Genomic DNA, 17,452 nt, shown 5'->3' with positions numbered 1-17,452 from the left:
TGCTCCTCCCCCTGCTCGTGCTCTCTCTCTCTCTCAAAGAAGGAAAGAAAAAAATCTTTTTGAAAAAATATGAAAACTAGATAAGAAAAAAAGAAAGGTGATTGAGCCCCTCTGCTCTATTTCTTATGCCTCTAGATGTTGGTACAAAGACATCAACCTACGGTGGGTTCATGGAAAGCATTTGGGCTCACTGAAAGTTTAACATCAATCTGAGCACTCAGGGATCTCTTTCTGTATATTTCAACTACCCACCTGTTGGGCTTTTGAAGTCTGGGATAATGAAAGAAGCAAAAAGAAAGAGTCCCTGCAGTTTTTTTTTTTTTTTAAAGATTTTATTTATTTATTTGACAGAGAGAAATCACAAGTAGACGGAGAGGCAGGCAGAGAGAGAGAGAGGGAAGCAGGCTCCCTGCTGAGCAAAGAGCCCAATGCGGGACTCGATCCCAGGACCCTGAGATCATGACCTGAGCCGAAGGCAGCGGCTTAACCCACTGAGCCACCCAGGCGCCCGGAGTCCTTGCAGTTTTTGCATGAATTTTTATTGAATTCAGCTCAGAGCCATGGGTAGCCAGAGGAGTGCTCCTTTTGGCAAGCATACAGAAAACATCTTTTAGGATGAGCTGTGCTATTTTTGTTTGGGAGCAACATTGCACAATTAATCACAGTGTTATTTACATTTACGAAAAGTTGGAAACAACCTAGAGATCCAACAAATAGGAAATAGATCATTTATAGTATGCAAGCTTGACAATATTATGCAATATTAAAAACAACTCCGATGCTGATACAAGACACTAGCAAATGTTTACAATATATACAAAGGTGATGCTTTGTTGTTCTGTAAAATGCAAATGGACACATAAGCACCTTCTAAAGGGCAGGAAGATTGTGAATGAACGTTATTTCTTTATTGTTTTTGTTATAACAGCTTAGTTATAAATACCAGAAAATGTACTACAAAATTTGCATGACCAAGAAGGCTTTACACGCTCAAGTCTCTCTCCCCTCATAAAAAAGCTACTGGCTTTTCATCTTACTGCAAATAGCACATTATTCTTTCCTTCTCTTAACAGTTTTGCTTCTTCAAAGAAGTTTCTTTTCCCTTCTCACTTTGTGTTTTCTCCTCAGTCTGTTGAAATCTGCCTTCTGCCAGGTCACTTCTTTGAAACTGTTCACATCAAAGTAAGCAGAAAACACCGTGTTGCTAAAAGCAGTTTTCAGTCTTGATCTCAGCATTTGATACTGGGTCACGCTTTCCTTAACCTTCCAATTCGCACCTTTCAGATCTCTCCTTCTTTATGGCTCTCCTCAGGCTTGTGGTCCCCCCTCCCTCCCTTAATTTTGCTCTTCCGCCAGGGGCACCTGGAGCGCGTGCCTTTGGCTCAGGTCGTGATCCCATGGTCCTGGAACCGAGTCTCACATCAGGGCCCCTGCTCAGCAGGGAGTCTGCTTCTCCCTCTTCCGCTGTTGCTCCCTCTGCCGCTCCCCCTGCTTGTGCTTTCTCACTCAGGAGCTTGAGCTCAAGCTCTCAAATAGATAAATAAAATCTTTTTTTTTTTTTTTAAGTTTACTATTCCTCCAGCTTCTATACCAATCTCCTTTTCCCCATCACTACACATTATCTTTTGTTTAGCTTTTCAGCATAAACCATCCATTTAGCATAAATGTTAGCATAAACCATCCATTTGGGGTGAGTCTCCAATCTAAGGTCCCACCGCCAGAGCTTCATGTATTGGTTATCTGTAGGGGCAAAACCCATTACCCAGAAGCTTAATGGCCTAAACCGACACACATTTATCATCTTACAATTGCTGTGGGTCAGGAATCTGGGTTCAGTTTCACTGGGTTTTCTGCTTCCTGGCTGCTCACAAAGAAGGGACTCAGGGTGTCATCAAATAGTCTGCATTGTGATCTGAAGACTCAGCCCGTGAAGGCTCCTGCAGCCACTGGAGGCAGTATTCAGTTCCTTGCATATTTTTGGATTAAAGCCTTCAGTTGCCCCCTGGCTGTTGGCCAGAGAGCACGCCGAGAGCCTTGCCACGTGGACCTCTCCAGCATAGCAGCTGGCTTCATCTAAGTGTGCCCCCTGTGAAGGCAATGGAGAGGGCACCCTAGCGAGATGGGAGTCACAGTCTTCGTAACCTAATCTTGAGAGACGTCTCCTCAGTGTTCCCACATTTTGCTGGTTGGAAGCCAGTTCATCAAGGTGAGAGGTGTACAGCGAGCCAGAATGCCAGGATGTGGGGCTCTCTGGGGCCAGCAGAAAAATGCCTGCTGTGACTTGAAACCAGATCTCTCACTTCCCACTCATACATCGATGTACGAGTCCCATTACCAATAGTAAAGTGCACAGATCTGCGTACATCATCCTTTACCCATCCCCAAAGTAAGCTCACCTTCACCCTTTAAGGGCGCTGCCATTCACCACATTCCCCAAATCAGAAACGAGAGGCATTGTCATTGATTTCCTCTTCTTCCCCTCCCCCAGTGTTCAATTAGTCGTGACCTCCTACTCATGCTCACTTCTGAAGACGTATCCTGTCTGTCTGTGCCCATGGGTCGGTCTGAAGCTCTCAGGAGTTGCAACTTGTGTCACCGTCCCAGCCTCCTGTCTCCCCCTCCTATTCCCAGGCTCGCCCTCTTCCGGTCCTCACTGAGGCCATGGGGACCGTGTCACACCCCTCCTTGGTCTCCAGCTAGCTCCCCGTAGCTCAGGAATACTTAAAGGTGGAAAAGGTAAGGAGTCTGAAAATGCACCTTCAGGAAACTTGTGGATTTCAGAACGCCAGGCTACAGGAGTTCAAAGTCAGCAAAATCTTCTTGGCCAATAGAGATACACCAAGTTGAATGACAAATATTGTGAGGGGGAATAGCTTTGTATCTGACTAATATCAAAATTTCTTAGTAGATGTAAGTGGTTTATTGTGGTATTGCAAGTATGTGGGATGTAAACTTGTAAGAGTTGTTTATTTGCAATAACTTCTTAGGTGTTCTTTAAAAAATGATCTTCTTGGGCATCTGGGTGGCTCAGTTGGTTAAGCGACTGCCTTCAGCTCAGTTCATGATCCTGGAGTCCCGGGATCGAGTCCCGCATCGGGCTCCCAGCTCCATGGGGAGTCTGCTTCTCCCTCTGACCTTCTCCCCTCTCATGCTTTCTCTCTCTCTCAAATAAATAAATAAAACCTTTAAAAAAAAATGATCTTCTTGGAGGGCTGAGTCTCTTGAAAGTGTTTCAGTTATTAACATTTTTTAATGAAAGGAATTATTTAATAATTAATAATAATAATTTATTAATAAATGGCTTCATTTATTGAAGTTTCACACCCATTCTAAGAAACTCAGACCTATTTATGCTATCACTTCAGCCTGTCTGGATCCCTCCTGATGCACAGGGTGGCAGTGTAAGAGGGGGAGGACATTCCCGAGCACGTCCTGGATGCCTGCACACATCAGTGGAGCCCTCATCCCTCCCCAAACCATCTACATGAAGATTCTAGCCCCCGGGAATGTAGATGTTGTGATCCGCTCTGGACAGATCTCCTTTTTCTAATGTGGCCACAAGAGAGGGACGGCTGAGAGTGGAAGGGGCATGTTCTCTTTAGTTATAACATGATTAGTTGTCACATATTTCAAATATTTCCTCAACTGCCATGCCCTCCCAGGTGTCGATGCCGATTTTGGAATATTCATCTGGGAGCTTGTCTGTGCAGAAGCAGACTTGGGAATACCAGTCAGCAACTGGAGACCAGACCCCCATGTTTATTTCAGTCAGGGCTGCCCATGCCTTCAAGACATCAGTCACTGGTTTCCCTAAAATACTCCTCCTTCTTAGATTCAGTTTAACTGGATCAATTTCCTGGACCTGGACAACAGTTGATACTTGTTATCCTGACAGCCCCATTCAAAAATGAGATATGAAAAATAACATTTTCATGGTGATATGTGGGAAAGAACTATAAAAACCCTTAAGACGTGGTTTGGCAAAGATATTTTCCCAATTCAAAAATGAGTCGTGTTTCTGGCACTTGCTGTAGTACTTTGTAGCTGGCAGCTGAATTATCTTGGTTTCTGCCCAAAACCCTGGCTTCAAAAGCTGATCTTCAAATCTCCTGTGTTAAAGAAGGATTTAAAACATTTAGTGGTCATTTGCATGTCAAAAATAAGCCATTATATTAACCTGATTATGAGACACTGTGCCTGTCTAAATGGCCAGAATAATAAACACATTAATTACCTTTTGCATGGTAGTGTAATATTTGTATTATTCTTCCAAACAACCCATAAGATAGGACAGGTTTTAATAGCCCATTTTATAGATATAAAAACTGAGATCCAGTGAGACCAAAAGCCTGCCTCAGGGTATTTGGAAGAATCAGTACTCAAACCTACAACTCTAGACTTGAGCCTCTTGTGCTCGCTTCGGCAGCACATATACTAGACTTGAGCCTCTTTTCTTTCCACTTTGCTACATTATTTTCAATGTTTTTTACTTGAAATGCAATGCAGTAGACAGCGTGTTAGTAATTCTTCCCTTAACTGTGCCTCACAGAAAATTCTATACCACTTTTAGCAATAATGACTTGGAGAATTATTTATACCTTCCTTAGCATTAGTACTTTTATAGTTTCTGAAGGTAATTATCCTACTCATGATTGATCTGTTACTATAAAACAGGTGTGGGCTCAAGTGTCTACAAATGTGCCCATAAGTAAATATGTTTTGATATCTTAAGTATGTGTTGATGTCCACATTCCTTTTTCTTAGAAAATTTATTTCAACCAGGATCTCCTGCCTCTGAAAGTCACTATCCTCTAACCCATGACCTCATATCATTTAGTGGTTTGAGACCTCTAAATGGGTTCTCTCCATCGAGATGAGGGCATAGCTTGTCTTCTGTGTTAAAGGCAATAGCATTAACTCACTGTCTTTCAATCTGATGATAATTCTGGCTGAGTTCAGTCCTGTGTGCATTTGCTTCCCATCATCCTGGCTCTTTTACTTGGAGAAGGGAGATTACAAGTCAGCAAGGAGAGAGGCAAATGGAACCATGTTATATAAACTTGTGCTTGGAAAGCAATCTAGGACCTCAGAGGTGGGTTGGCGAGAGATAAAGGGAAGCATCAGTCCAATATATGGACTTCAAGGAAACAAGGTGATGGGATCCAGGCAGTATTGATGTATCTACGGGGAAATTTTAGTTGATGGAAGACGGGTATGGGCACAAATGGAGGCAATAACATGGTTCTCGGTTTTGGCAAATGATTCCAAGCTAGTGCCTAGATGCAGTAGGTAGGCATATTATCAGTACCCAGCAATATAAGGGCTAAGCATGATATCTGGACCCAAGAAATTGGGCTAGGGCTCTGGGGGGTTAACCCAGTCCTGGAGAGTGAATGTTCAAGGTTCTGGGGAAAAAGGAAGATTCCGGCTTTGGGCCTGGATTTCAGCCCACATACTTTGGGGCTGAAACAGATACCCCTACTGGTGGAGATAGGATCAGTGGGGAGAACAATTTGTGCAGGAAGTAATATGATCCAATTGTTATTTTGTGAACATTTTTATTTGTTGTTAAGGAAAAGTTGAAAGGAAGGGTTGACTGGAAACCATGAAATCGATGAGGAGGCTGTTGGTTTCTTCAAAGCATTTTCTGTCCCACCTTCCCCCTTGTCAGACTCCTTTTTCCAGAAATAATTTTTTATTTAAAGATTTTATTTATCTATTTGACAGAGACAGAGGCCACAAGTAGGCAGAGAGGCAGACAGAGAGAGAGGAAGGGAAGCAGGCCCCCCGCTGAGCAGAAAGCCTGAAGTGGGGCTCCATCCCAGGACCCCGAGATCATGACCCGAGCCAAAGGCAGAGGCTTTAACCCACTGAGCCACCCAGGTGCCCCTTTCCAGAAATCTCTAACAGTCCCTCTTACCAAATCGTTGAACACTCAGTATCTGTTTATGTTTCATGCTTCCCTGATGCAATTGTAAGCTTCAATGAATTTGATGCACTTAATTCGCTTGCTTATAGCATTAGGTTAGTGATAAACAATAAAAAACACATAGGTGCTTTGCAGTGAAAAAGACAAAGCATGAAAAATTATGGCATGAACAGAGAAATGGAGGTACATTGTCCTTAAGAGTATCCATGAGTCAAAAGGGAAAGGTTGATTGATTCCAAGAGCAGGGTGTTATTATGTTGGCAACTTCTTGAATCAAAAGTTACACCATCGGGGCGCCTGGGTGGCTCAGTGGGGTAAAGCCTCTGCCTTCGGCTCAGGTCGTGATCCCAGGGTCCTGGGATCGAGCCCCGCATCGGGATCTCTGCTCAGCGGGAGCCTGTTTCCTCCTCTCTCTCTCTCTGCCTGCCTCTCTGCCTACTTGTGATCTCTGTCTGTCAAATAAATAAATAAAATTAAAAAAAAAAAAGTTACACCATCTTTCTTACATTTAAGGTTCAAAGGTATATTATTTTATTTCTTTGTTATTCAACTTGTTTGTGTTTTTACGTGTTACTTGTAAACAGTATATAGGTGGGTCTTTCTTTTTTTTTTTTTTTTTTAATTCTGTCTGGCAATCCTTGAATTTTGCTACAGTGTTGAATCCATTTATACTTAGTGTAGTTATTGAAACAGCTGGATTTGAGTCTGCCATCTTGGTGTTTACCATCTGTTTGTCCCATTTGCTCTGTACCCCCCTGTTTAGTTATCTTCTGTGCTGTCCTCAAATTCCCCCATGACAGTGAAGATTTGTCCTCATTGGTGAGAGGCCAGGAGCACTAGCAGGGGCCTTGCAGTCCTCCTGCACACTAGGTGATCCCCTGCCTGCCTCTCAGGAAGAGTGATCTCTTGCAGCACTCTGTCCTGCCCTTCCTCCTGCAGCCATGACTGCCTTCTCCCACAAGCAGGCTCCTCTCAGCTCCCTCTCTTCACCCTCACTTAGATGGCCACATACCTTGCACCACAGAGAGTATCTCTTTAATTTCTTCTTCTCTGTCCCCAGTCTTTCTTGTGAGCACTGAAGGTGAAGTGAAGTGAAGGCCCAAGGAAAGAGTCAGTGAGGGGATGCAGAGATCTCCAAGCCTCAGCATTTAAAAATTCCATCTAGTTTCTTTTTCACGTATATGGCAGCCCCCTCTTCCTCTTAGCACTCTGCAGAAGGTGGATCTGCTCTCTCATCCAAGAAAGGCCCATCACCTTGTGTACTTCAATTCCCCAGGCTACCTCATGGTCTCTGTTCTCTAATACATTTAAAATCTTCTGTGGTTTTGTATAGTATGCAGCTTGTTCTCACTATTAGAGTGGAAACAACGTCATCCTCTGACTTTCTATGTCCTAAGGAAATGTAGATCTCAGATGATACATGCTCCATACTTCGCACAATTGCTGATCCCCAACTGCTGTTCAAAAACATGTTTGTTAGTTTCATGATATGAATAGTCCCATCTACTATTCAGAAACCTTTAAATTACTGTTCAATTTAATCTATGTTTATATTCAGAGATTGTTTTGGAGAGAAGCAATAATATAAACTCTAAAAAAATCACTCCAGCATATCATGTACGTAGGTACATCAATGAAGAGGAAAAATGTTATTTCCGTTGTGCTAGATACTAGCAAATCAGGGCAAAGAAGGAAGAAACCTGCAAGGCAGGGCTTTATGATCGCCAGAGATACTCTGTGGGTTTATAACCCTCTCTGCCTTTTCCAGACAGACCTTTACCTCGTGCACACACACAACATGCCTTACTTCATCAGACTTTATTTCTGGATCTTGAGTGAATCTGTGGGGAATATTTGTTATGTAAACATTGTATTGATCTCTGATAACTTCACAGACATTCTGAAGTATGGAGGATGGGGATATATTTAGAGATCATCCAGGGGTTATATAATAGAGTAATATTCCGCATAATAACATCTTGAAGTACTGTCCGGGGAAGTGACCAGATCACTGCAGAGTATCTAGGTCAACAGCCTCACCTCTGAAAAATAGGCTGGCTGTTAAGGAGGGAAAACATGGACTTCTTTCTTTTTGTAACCAGAATAACAAGACCTCATATCCCATAAAAGCAAAGATCGACTAAAATATCATGAAATAGACCTGGGTTATGCAAAATAAAAAAGTTATTTCTTGTTGCTCTGAGTCTTCTATTTGCTTATAGAGGAAGACCCTGTGCAGGCTTTGAGGAACTCTGAAACACAAGAATAAATCATTAAATAATACAAGGAAACCAAAGAGCATTCTGAATTAAATGAAAGGGAACAATTTTCTATCCACGTTGTCTGGAACTGAATTTGTTTAAACACAATATATCAAAGGAAAATTAATCACTAAAGTATGCAGGCATCTGTGTGTGTATGTGTTTATATACGTGGGGATGTACACACATGTATGTTTATGTGGAGATGTGTGTGGGAGAGAGAGAGAGAGAGAAATTGAGAACTGAAGGCCAAGTGCTGAGAGGAATCTGGTTTTCATCAGTTTACAAATAGAAATTGGGACTGTGCCTGGTATGAAGATGAAATATTTTGAATCCATTCGGCTCTCTTTGAGTTGCAATTGCTAGGGCATAGGATTTCCAGCACACACACACACACACACACACACACACACACACACACACACACTTGCTTTGCAAGCCTGTACTTAGGGACGTTTAAACTCGGGGCCTCGGGTATCCCTCTGGAGCTCACTCTCAGTCTGGTCCTGGAAATGCTGAATATCTGATTGATCTCTTCATGAATCCAAGGCTGTTTTATCTCAAGGTTTGGCCTGCTGTCAGAAGTTGAAAAGTCCTTAGTCCTGCCATTAAGCTAGGTTTTTGCCTCACAGGAGAAAAGAGGGAGAACTAATGCTTTCTGAAAAACCAGCATGCGGGCTAACCTTGGTCTGAACCCTTTAAAATCATCAAATGGCTTCAGGGCTGTGATATATTTATCTGGGTTATTTTGAGTCACATATATTTCTAGCTTCTTGGCACAGAATTATTTTTATGCTTAATTTTACTAGCGATGCTGGGAGCTAACCTTTGCATCCTCACGTATTCTCGATTTTATCATCTGAGTGATCTTTATAAAAACCAAATCTGTCTCAGGTTGTACCTAAAATTTCATTGGTTGAAACCGCTACAAGATCACCACTGTCTTGGGGTTCAAATTCGACCTGAAAGTCGGTGTAACTGAGCGGTCAAGAGCACACGCCCTTGAATCAGACGGACAAGCTTCAGTCCCAGGTGCTCCTACCCACCAACGCCCATCTCTGGCTCTTTGATTCCTCTGCTGGACAATGAGGTTCTGAGAGCTCCCAACTCATACAGTTGTGCAGTGTTAAAGAAGATAATTTACCTAAAGCCGTACAAAACTCGCCTGGAGCACAGTGAATGTTTAACGAATGCTCATTAATATTGACATAGAAGGCAAAGCCTTCTGTGGATGGACCCTTACTTGACTTTTAAATTACCGTGGCTCAGGAAGTGGACTTAATTTCTCTGTATATGATTTTGTCCAATATTTACGACATGCATACTAGATAGGTACTACCCTTGTGTTTAGGGGTAGAAAATGGGTATTTCATCCCTACCAGCAGCATTATTATAATCACGTTTGCCTTCATCATGTATTATCATTCCAACTTTCTAGAGAAAGGAAGCCCTTTGCATGGACTTGAATAATTTATTTATTTTTTTAAAAAAGATTTTATTTATTTATTTGACAGACAGAGATCACAAGTAGGCAGAGAGGCAAGCAGAGAGAGGAAGGGAAGCAGGCTCCCTGCCGAGCAGAGAACCCAATGCAGGGCTCGATCCCAGGACCCTGATATCATGACCTGAGCCGAAGGCAGAGGCTGTAACCCACCGAACCACCCAGGCGCCAATGGACTTGAATAATTTAAACAGAGCACATCAATCTGAAAGGGAGAGAGGGAGACAGAGAGACAGACTTGTTAGCAGGAGCAGAGATAAAGAAACAGATCATTCAGCTTTCTACTCCTGGCAACAGTATTTTCTTGAGACACAGCAGCACTGACATTTTTCTGGATTTGCCCTTTCTCCTTATATTGGAGTCCCTGTTTTGGCTACGGCTACTTTTTCCTTGTAAATTAAAAAGCACCGAACGCTCATGTGTAGGAGAATACGGAGGACAAAAATCTCACAGGTGATGTGATCGGTGGTCTCTGGACCAGGTATTGGGTTTGCTGAGGAAAAGCAGGGGAGACGGAGAGGCCAGCTTGTATGCTGGAGGGTACTTGATGGCATAGCCTGTTCTGGAACTCAAGAGATCCTACTCACCTTTCCCTTCATTCAGTAAATGTCTCATTCCTTCATAGTTACACATCTACAAGTTTCTACTGAAGGGACTCTACCCATAATGCTGACTGCTTGCTCAAAGCGGACCTGCAGCCTCTACTTTCAGAAGTTAATTTTTATTGCGATCTCCCCGGACGCTGAGCTCCCTGACAAATTCCCACACCTAGGAGGTGGGTAGCAGCCTGCCGATGAGACAGAGGCTGAGACGGGTGCTCCGAATTCATAAAGGCTCAGAGAGGAACACGATCATGCTGGAACGTGCCCAGCATCCCCAAAGCACTGAGGCTGTGCTTGAGGTGGGCAGGGATGCTGGACACTGTCCGCAGAAGCGAGCTCTGCCAGTATCGCCACACTCATGCTCGTGCCTCTTGCCCCCGTTCCCATCACAAACCTCTGCTCCACGTGGTCCCGTACAAAGTGTTTTCAAATGTTATGTCAGAAGAGTGAAGGCCTGGACTCCTTATGGAAAGTCCAGAGACTAGTCTCAGAACTACTGGTGGCTCAGAACTAAGAGGTACTCTTCCATGCTTTCTTCCCATGCATCTTATTTTCATTTCTGTTATTCTAGTTTCCTACATATCCTAAAACTCCAAATGAACGACATTAGTTCAATGTAATCTTTCGATTCTGAATGTGAAAAATCTTCAACTTAAACTCTGTGATGCTGAAAAAAGCAGGGTGATTTCATTATACAGAGCAATAAGCCAGCAGAATCCGTTAAGAAAACATTTAATGAATACTGTTATGCTGAAAATAAATTTTAAAAAATTTTAAAAAAGAAAACATTTAATGTAAGCTTCTTATTTGTTTAATGCAAATCACACACACCCACATAGTTAGCGTTTAAAAATGCAAAGGTTAAAAAGGGTGATGCAGTAAGTTCCTTCCTGCTTATATTTCTTTCCAGTATAACACTGTGTATTGATGTGTTCAGGCATCCCAGATCTCAGGAAATAGAAAACCTCAGAGTTAGTTTTGTAAAACAAAACTCTACTTGATAATGAGGTTTGGAGGATTCACTGATGTATTTTAAATAAAAATTTCATGAATAGAAAAAAAGGGGTTAAAAATGTTAACACCCAATTATTTAAATATAGGACTAAAGGTAAACACTTGTGGAAGGTATTATATATTTTAAATATAATGATATTGACACATAATGATATATCAAAAGAAAGGGGTAGAAGGCAAGAAGAAGGAATAATACATAATTGTACTAATTTCTCATCTATCACAGATGGTAGTTAACAGAATTTCTAAAATTGAAAAAAATTCTTAAAAAATATGACTCTAACTTCTCTATTTTAAAGGCACATGTAATAAATAGAAATCTATTTTAGGAGATATCTCTTGTGATATAAAAAGATTTTAAAAATACAGTACTTCCCTTGGACTACTTAATTTTTTTAAATAAACTCTTTGCTTTAGAATAGCATAAGATTTACAGGAAAATAGTGAAGATGGTCCAGAGAGTTCCTATCTACCTACACAGCCAGCTTCCCTATTATTAACAACTTACCTAAGTATGGTCCATTTGCCAACACTGATGCATTCTTATTAACTTATGTTCATAGTTTAATTCCTTAGTTAGAATACCTTAATTTTTATCTAATGTCTCTTTCAATTTCAAGAATGCCATCTAGCATATCCCATTACATTTAGTGATCACATCTCCTTAAGCTCCCCTTGGCCATGACAGTGTCTCAGACTTCCCTTGGTTATGATATCCTTGACAGTTTTGATGAATACAGGTTAGATATTCATAGAATATCGCCCAATTGGGATTTATTTGGTGTATTTTTATGGTTAGGCTGTGGTTACAGATTTGGGGGGGGGAAGATCCCAGAGGGGAAGTGCCATTCCCATCCCATTATATCAGGGGTTCCTACTGTCCACATGACTCATCACTGTCAGCCTTACTCACCTGGTTGAGGTGACAGCTGTCTGGTTTTTCCACTGTCAGGTTATTCTTTTTCCCATTTTTCATACTTTACTCTCCGAGGGAAATTACTACACACAGCCCACACGGAGTTCAGGAGTTACGCTTCACTTATTTGAGGATGAAGGATCAACCTACATTATTTGGAATTTTTCTTCCACAGAGGAAATTTGTCTATTCTAACCTATTCTATTGATTGATTGATTGATAATTTATATATGCATTAAATTTCCATATGTATCGAATCGTTAATAATGTGAAGATATCAAGAATAAAATCACTTATTTTTAAAAAGGAAAGAAGAAAAGAGGAAAGAAAGCTTACAAAGAGAGAATTCTGGAACTGGAGTTGCGGTCCTTCACACAGGGCACCTGGCCAAATCAATCTCTCCTAGCTCTATTTCATGACCTGTCCTGAAAGCATTGAGGAATCTTTTGATTTACTAATTTGTGGTTGACAGGAAAGTGTCAACATTCATAATAACTGTTTTTTTCCAATACTGCCTCCTAGGGTAGTATTTTTGAAGGCATATTTAGTAACAATTAGTGTCCTAAATATAAAAGCTGAAATTTAATCCCCAGTAGAGTGCAAGTAACTAAACACAGGTGAGTATTAAATAAAAATTTTCTCCTCTCTCTGTCTCTCTCTCTCTTTCTCTCTCTCTCTCTCTCTCTCTCTCTCTCACACACACACACATACACAGCGAAATTTGCATATCTGGAGGCAATGACATCTTGTAAATGAAGGCTAGCTCTTTTTGGCTTTGATTTTTGAGAAGCATCTTGATTTCAGAAACATTAATATATGGAGAGGGAGTGCACTGTAGAATTAAGACACTGCACTATTTATCATTTTTAGCAAAATATAGGGCTGAATCATGAACTAAGAACAGCCATATAGATCAGAGTCTTCGATTTATGCCACAAAAACATCATTTTATCTAGGTTTCTAAGAGCCAATACTTCTATTAATTAGCCATTCATTCTCTGCATCTATAGTTCATTTATAATTGGAATTTTTCATATTGAATTAAAAGCAACCTTACAACATAGATAATCAAAAAGTAAAAACCTTACAAGATAGATTGTGAAAGAATAATTTGTCAATTTGTTAACATATGCTTTTATGTTTTTATTACTTGAAAATTGGCAGGTCATATGAACTGCATTTGGAAAAATCCCCTCAAAGTATAATCAGAGTAATTAAAGCAGTAAAGTCTTGAAATCAAACAGGTTAAACCCCTCCCCAAATATACATATATCCATTTCTTAAGGTAAAGCAACTGAGACTTGAAGAGTAATTTCCTAAATTCATTGCAAAATTAGGAGTGAAATCCAAACCTCCGGTCTCTGTGCCCAAGGCCCTTCCCACTTCATTATCTGACTACATGTGTGTTTTGTTTTGTTTTCCTTGACCTATAACAGGTACAAAAAGATCTGCAGTAAATAACTCATGATTGAGAGCAAACATTATTTAGTTGGTCAAGGCAAGCTCATCATCCATGGGATAATATAGGAGGGATCCAATCTGCCAGTAGGTTCTATGATTCCTGTCTTATCTGTGAATCTACTCCCTTCCCTTAAAGCTTATTGATCAAACCTACTCTTAAGTATACAGGTGGCCTGAGAAATAGAATAAATGATCCGGTTTCATTAAAACAATAACCACGTTGTAGGTATTATCAAGAGAAAACATTATTTCAGCCTAAAAGCTTCCTTCTAGAAGTCCAGGAATGTATATTATGGAATGTTCTGCATTCTAAAAGCCATGTTTGTTTTCAGTCCATTTTAAGTGGAATATTTTTCACCCTTCTGAGTAGGGCAGACAAAGGCTTTAATTAAACAAATGTCACATGGGAACTCTTGCCCCAAAAGCCTTTATTGGCCCTAATTAGCAGATGCAGCTGTAGACTCTATCAATATTAGATGGTCTGTTTATTGTGTCCATTTATATCACACTCATCAGGGAGCATGTAGAAGGCACCCCAGAATTATCAGCTTTAATTAAAACTGGCTCAAATGGTGGAGGAAATATCGCACACAAAAGTGGGTCAGGTAAAAGAGGAAGATTAAAAAACAAAAAACATACAAACAAAAAAAAAACAGTGGTCACAGCATACTGAGAATATTATATTACCAAGGCTTCTTTGGGAAAACTGGAGGAGGGTAGGTATTTGCTGATCTGTCAGCAACTGCCTGGAGGAGCGTAAGCAAAAGGGCTGGGCTGAATTATACAGGTAGGCGAGCCCCTGACTCAGAATATTTTCTTCTCCTGTCCAGGGCTCTGCAGTGACTCAGGGCTTTTCCTTCTAACTAGATAGGGAAGGAGGAGTGACACATTCATTTCATCATATTTGCTGAATTCATCCTCCAAGGAATTATATAAAGCTAGATCTGGAAGCTCCTAGAATGTTATTCTGTGTAACTTAAATACAATATCTAACAGAATTACTATTATTTATTTCAACTTCTGCTATGCTTTTATATATCATTCTTATCCTCACAACTCAGCACTGGGTTTTGGAATTTTCTAGATAAAATATCTTAGGCTCAAAAAAAACATTAAGTCCTTTCTAAATGTGATAGAGTTGGTACAAGACAGAACTAGGATCTAAATTTCTGTGTGATTCCAAAGCCTAGACAACCTTTCTCTGTGCTATAGGTCTTCTCTATAGAAGTCAAAAGAATTTAGGATTTTTGGCTGACAACTGGTTAACAAAAAGGAGTTGTAATTTTTGAACACAACAAACTTGAGTTTAAACCCTTTCCCATTTTCTTAATTTCTCTGAGCCTCTGTTTCTTCACTCAAATCAGGATAATACATAGTTTCTGAGAACTGCATTATATGATATCAACTTTGTGAAAAGATTCTGGCCTGTGGAAAACTCTTGACAACCATGATCACTCATTCCGTTCTCACTGATCACTCCATCATGACCGTGTTTTGAAAGACTCTTTGAGATGGTAGGTTCTTCCTGTCTCTTTGGAGTGTCATTGGCCTGCTTACATAGAGCCCCTTTGAAGGATAAGATAAACGGATGTTCACCCTTAGTGGTGTAACAGAAGTGTAAGCTTTGTTTGCTCTGTTTCCCAAGGAAACAATCGCTGGAAGTGTGACTTTTCAGTATAAAAACCATGAAATTTGGGGGACCTGGGTGGCTCAGCGGGTTAAAGCCTCTGCCTTTGGCTCAGGTCATGATCCCAGGGTCCTGGGATCAAGCCCCACGTCGGACTCTCTGCTCAGCAGGGAGACTGCTTCCCCCTCTCTCTCTCTGCCTGCCTCTCTGCCTACTTGGGATTTCTGTCAGTCAAATAAATAAATAAAATCTTAAAAAAAAATAAAAACCATGAAATTTGAAAGAAGCGGTAATTGGCCAGTAATTAGAAAGCTGTCACTGTTTTGAATAGGCTTTGCAGACTTTTTCAGTCAAGTTCCCTTAAAGGCAAGCAGAGCACACTTGTGTCTCCAAGTGGTTTGAATGCTCTACAGCAAGCATGAGGTTTATTTAAAGTTGTATTTTTTAAATGATGCAGTTTTGTACTCCTAAATATATATACTGGGTTTTTTTTTTTTTAAAGATTTTATCTATTTATTTGTCAGAGAGAGAAAGAGCACAAGCAGGCAGAGTGGCAGGTGGAGAGAAAGAGAGAAGCAGGCTCCCCGATGAACAAGGAGCCCAATGCGTGGCTCATCCCAGGACCCTGGGATCATGACCTGAGCCGAAGCCAGCGGCTTAACTGACTGAGCCATTCAGGCATCCCAATATATATACTTTTAAATAAAGAAATCATTAAATGGTTATGCCTTTAAGAAGTAGGTAAATGTCCCTAAGAAATCCTCCAGAAATTCCATACTCCAGTCTAAGAATATTAGAAAGTATTTCATCCACAAATAGTGATTTTTACCTTCCAGGAATTATCTGAGGTGATTGCCATGAAAATAATTTCCATTTGTGACCTAACACGGGGCAATTATTCCTACATGAGGACAAAGGAGAGGCAAGAGAAAAATAATTTAGATTCTATACCGACTCTGCATTTTTTAATAAATGTCCCAGTTTATATATTAGAATATTAAACTGAAACACCTCATTTACTATTCAGATGGAAGCATAGTTCAGTGAGAAATAATGACAAGTCATAATCTGGATTCCTCCAGTGTTACAGTCTGTGCCATTTGCTGGTTTAACTTTTTATTATTTTTTTAAAATAATGTCTACACCCAACGTAGGGCTCAAACCCACAGACCCCAGATCAAGAGTCACCCATCCCTTTGCAGAGGCTGTTCCTGCAAACAAGTGTTTACCCCAGAGTCTGTTTACTGGGGAACCCAGCTGAGACAGCTTCTCACCGAGAGAGGGAAATTCCTTCTGTCCTCCCCCACATGGCAATTTCCCCAGTTGCATTAGACACTGTTTCTGAATTTAAAAGTGAAAATAAAATAACTACGTGACTCTGAAACATCATCGGTATGTGGCTGGGTAACTGTAGTCTGCACAGTGATTATTTCTTGTTCAGCTAGTTTTATTGAGCATCTATTATGCCTCAGACACTTGAGTATTTGAAATTGCAGATGTAGCCTTATTACAACCCTATGGCATAAGCATGACTATACCTGCTCAAGAAAGAAAGAAACCAAGACTTATTCCCGTGGTTAAAATGGTAGCGTTGGCATAGTGTGAAGTCAGAATTTGCACCCAGGCTATGTTTCCCCGAGTCTCGTGGTCTCCTGCTTTCCTGTGATCCGTTGTGCTGCTCACACGTCTATCTGCAGCTCTCTGCCTCTGAGCACAGGGCAGAATCACACTTCCCCGCCCTCCCGATGCTAAGCACAGCCATGCCACTCGTCCTGGCTGAGGAAATAAATGGGAGAGAAGGACTGATGGCTTCTTGCTTTGTTGTCCCTCTGCCTTCACAAAGAGCGGTGACATTCTAGGAGGCTGTGGCTCTGCCCGTTTGTGTCCCTAAGTAAATACAACATGAAACAGGACTCCCAGCCTAGCTCAAGATGGGCATGGAACATGGGTGGAAGGAATCTGAGTTGTCTTGAGCCGCTGCTCTCCAGGCATTATTTATTACCACAGCAGAACTAGAATCAATACATGAATTATGACTAAAGGATGGCTTAAAAAAAAAAAGGACATAAGGTTATTGAGTAAAAGGCATAGCATAGGTAATTACCTATTACCACATTTGTGGGTGCTTCCTTGGGCTCTGT

The sequence above is a fragment of the Mustela nigripes genome, chromosome 1, assembly GCF_022355385.1.
Source record: "Mustela nigripes isolate SB6536 chromosome 1, MUSNIG.SB6536, whole genome shotgun sequence".
Classification (NCBI taxonomy): Eukaryota; Metazoa; Chordata; class Mammalia; order Carnivora; family Mustelidae; genus Mustela; species Mustela nigripes.
The sequence above is the reverse complement of the archived record's forward strand: the minus strand, read 5'-3'. Positions refer to the sequence as shown.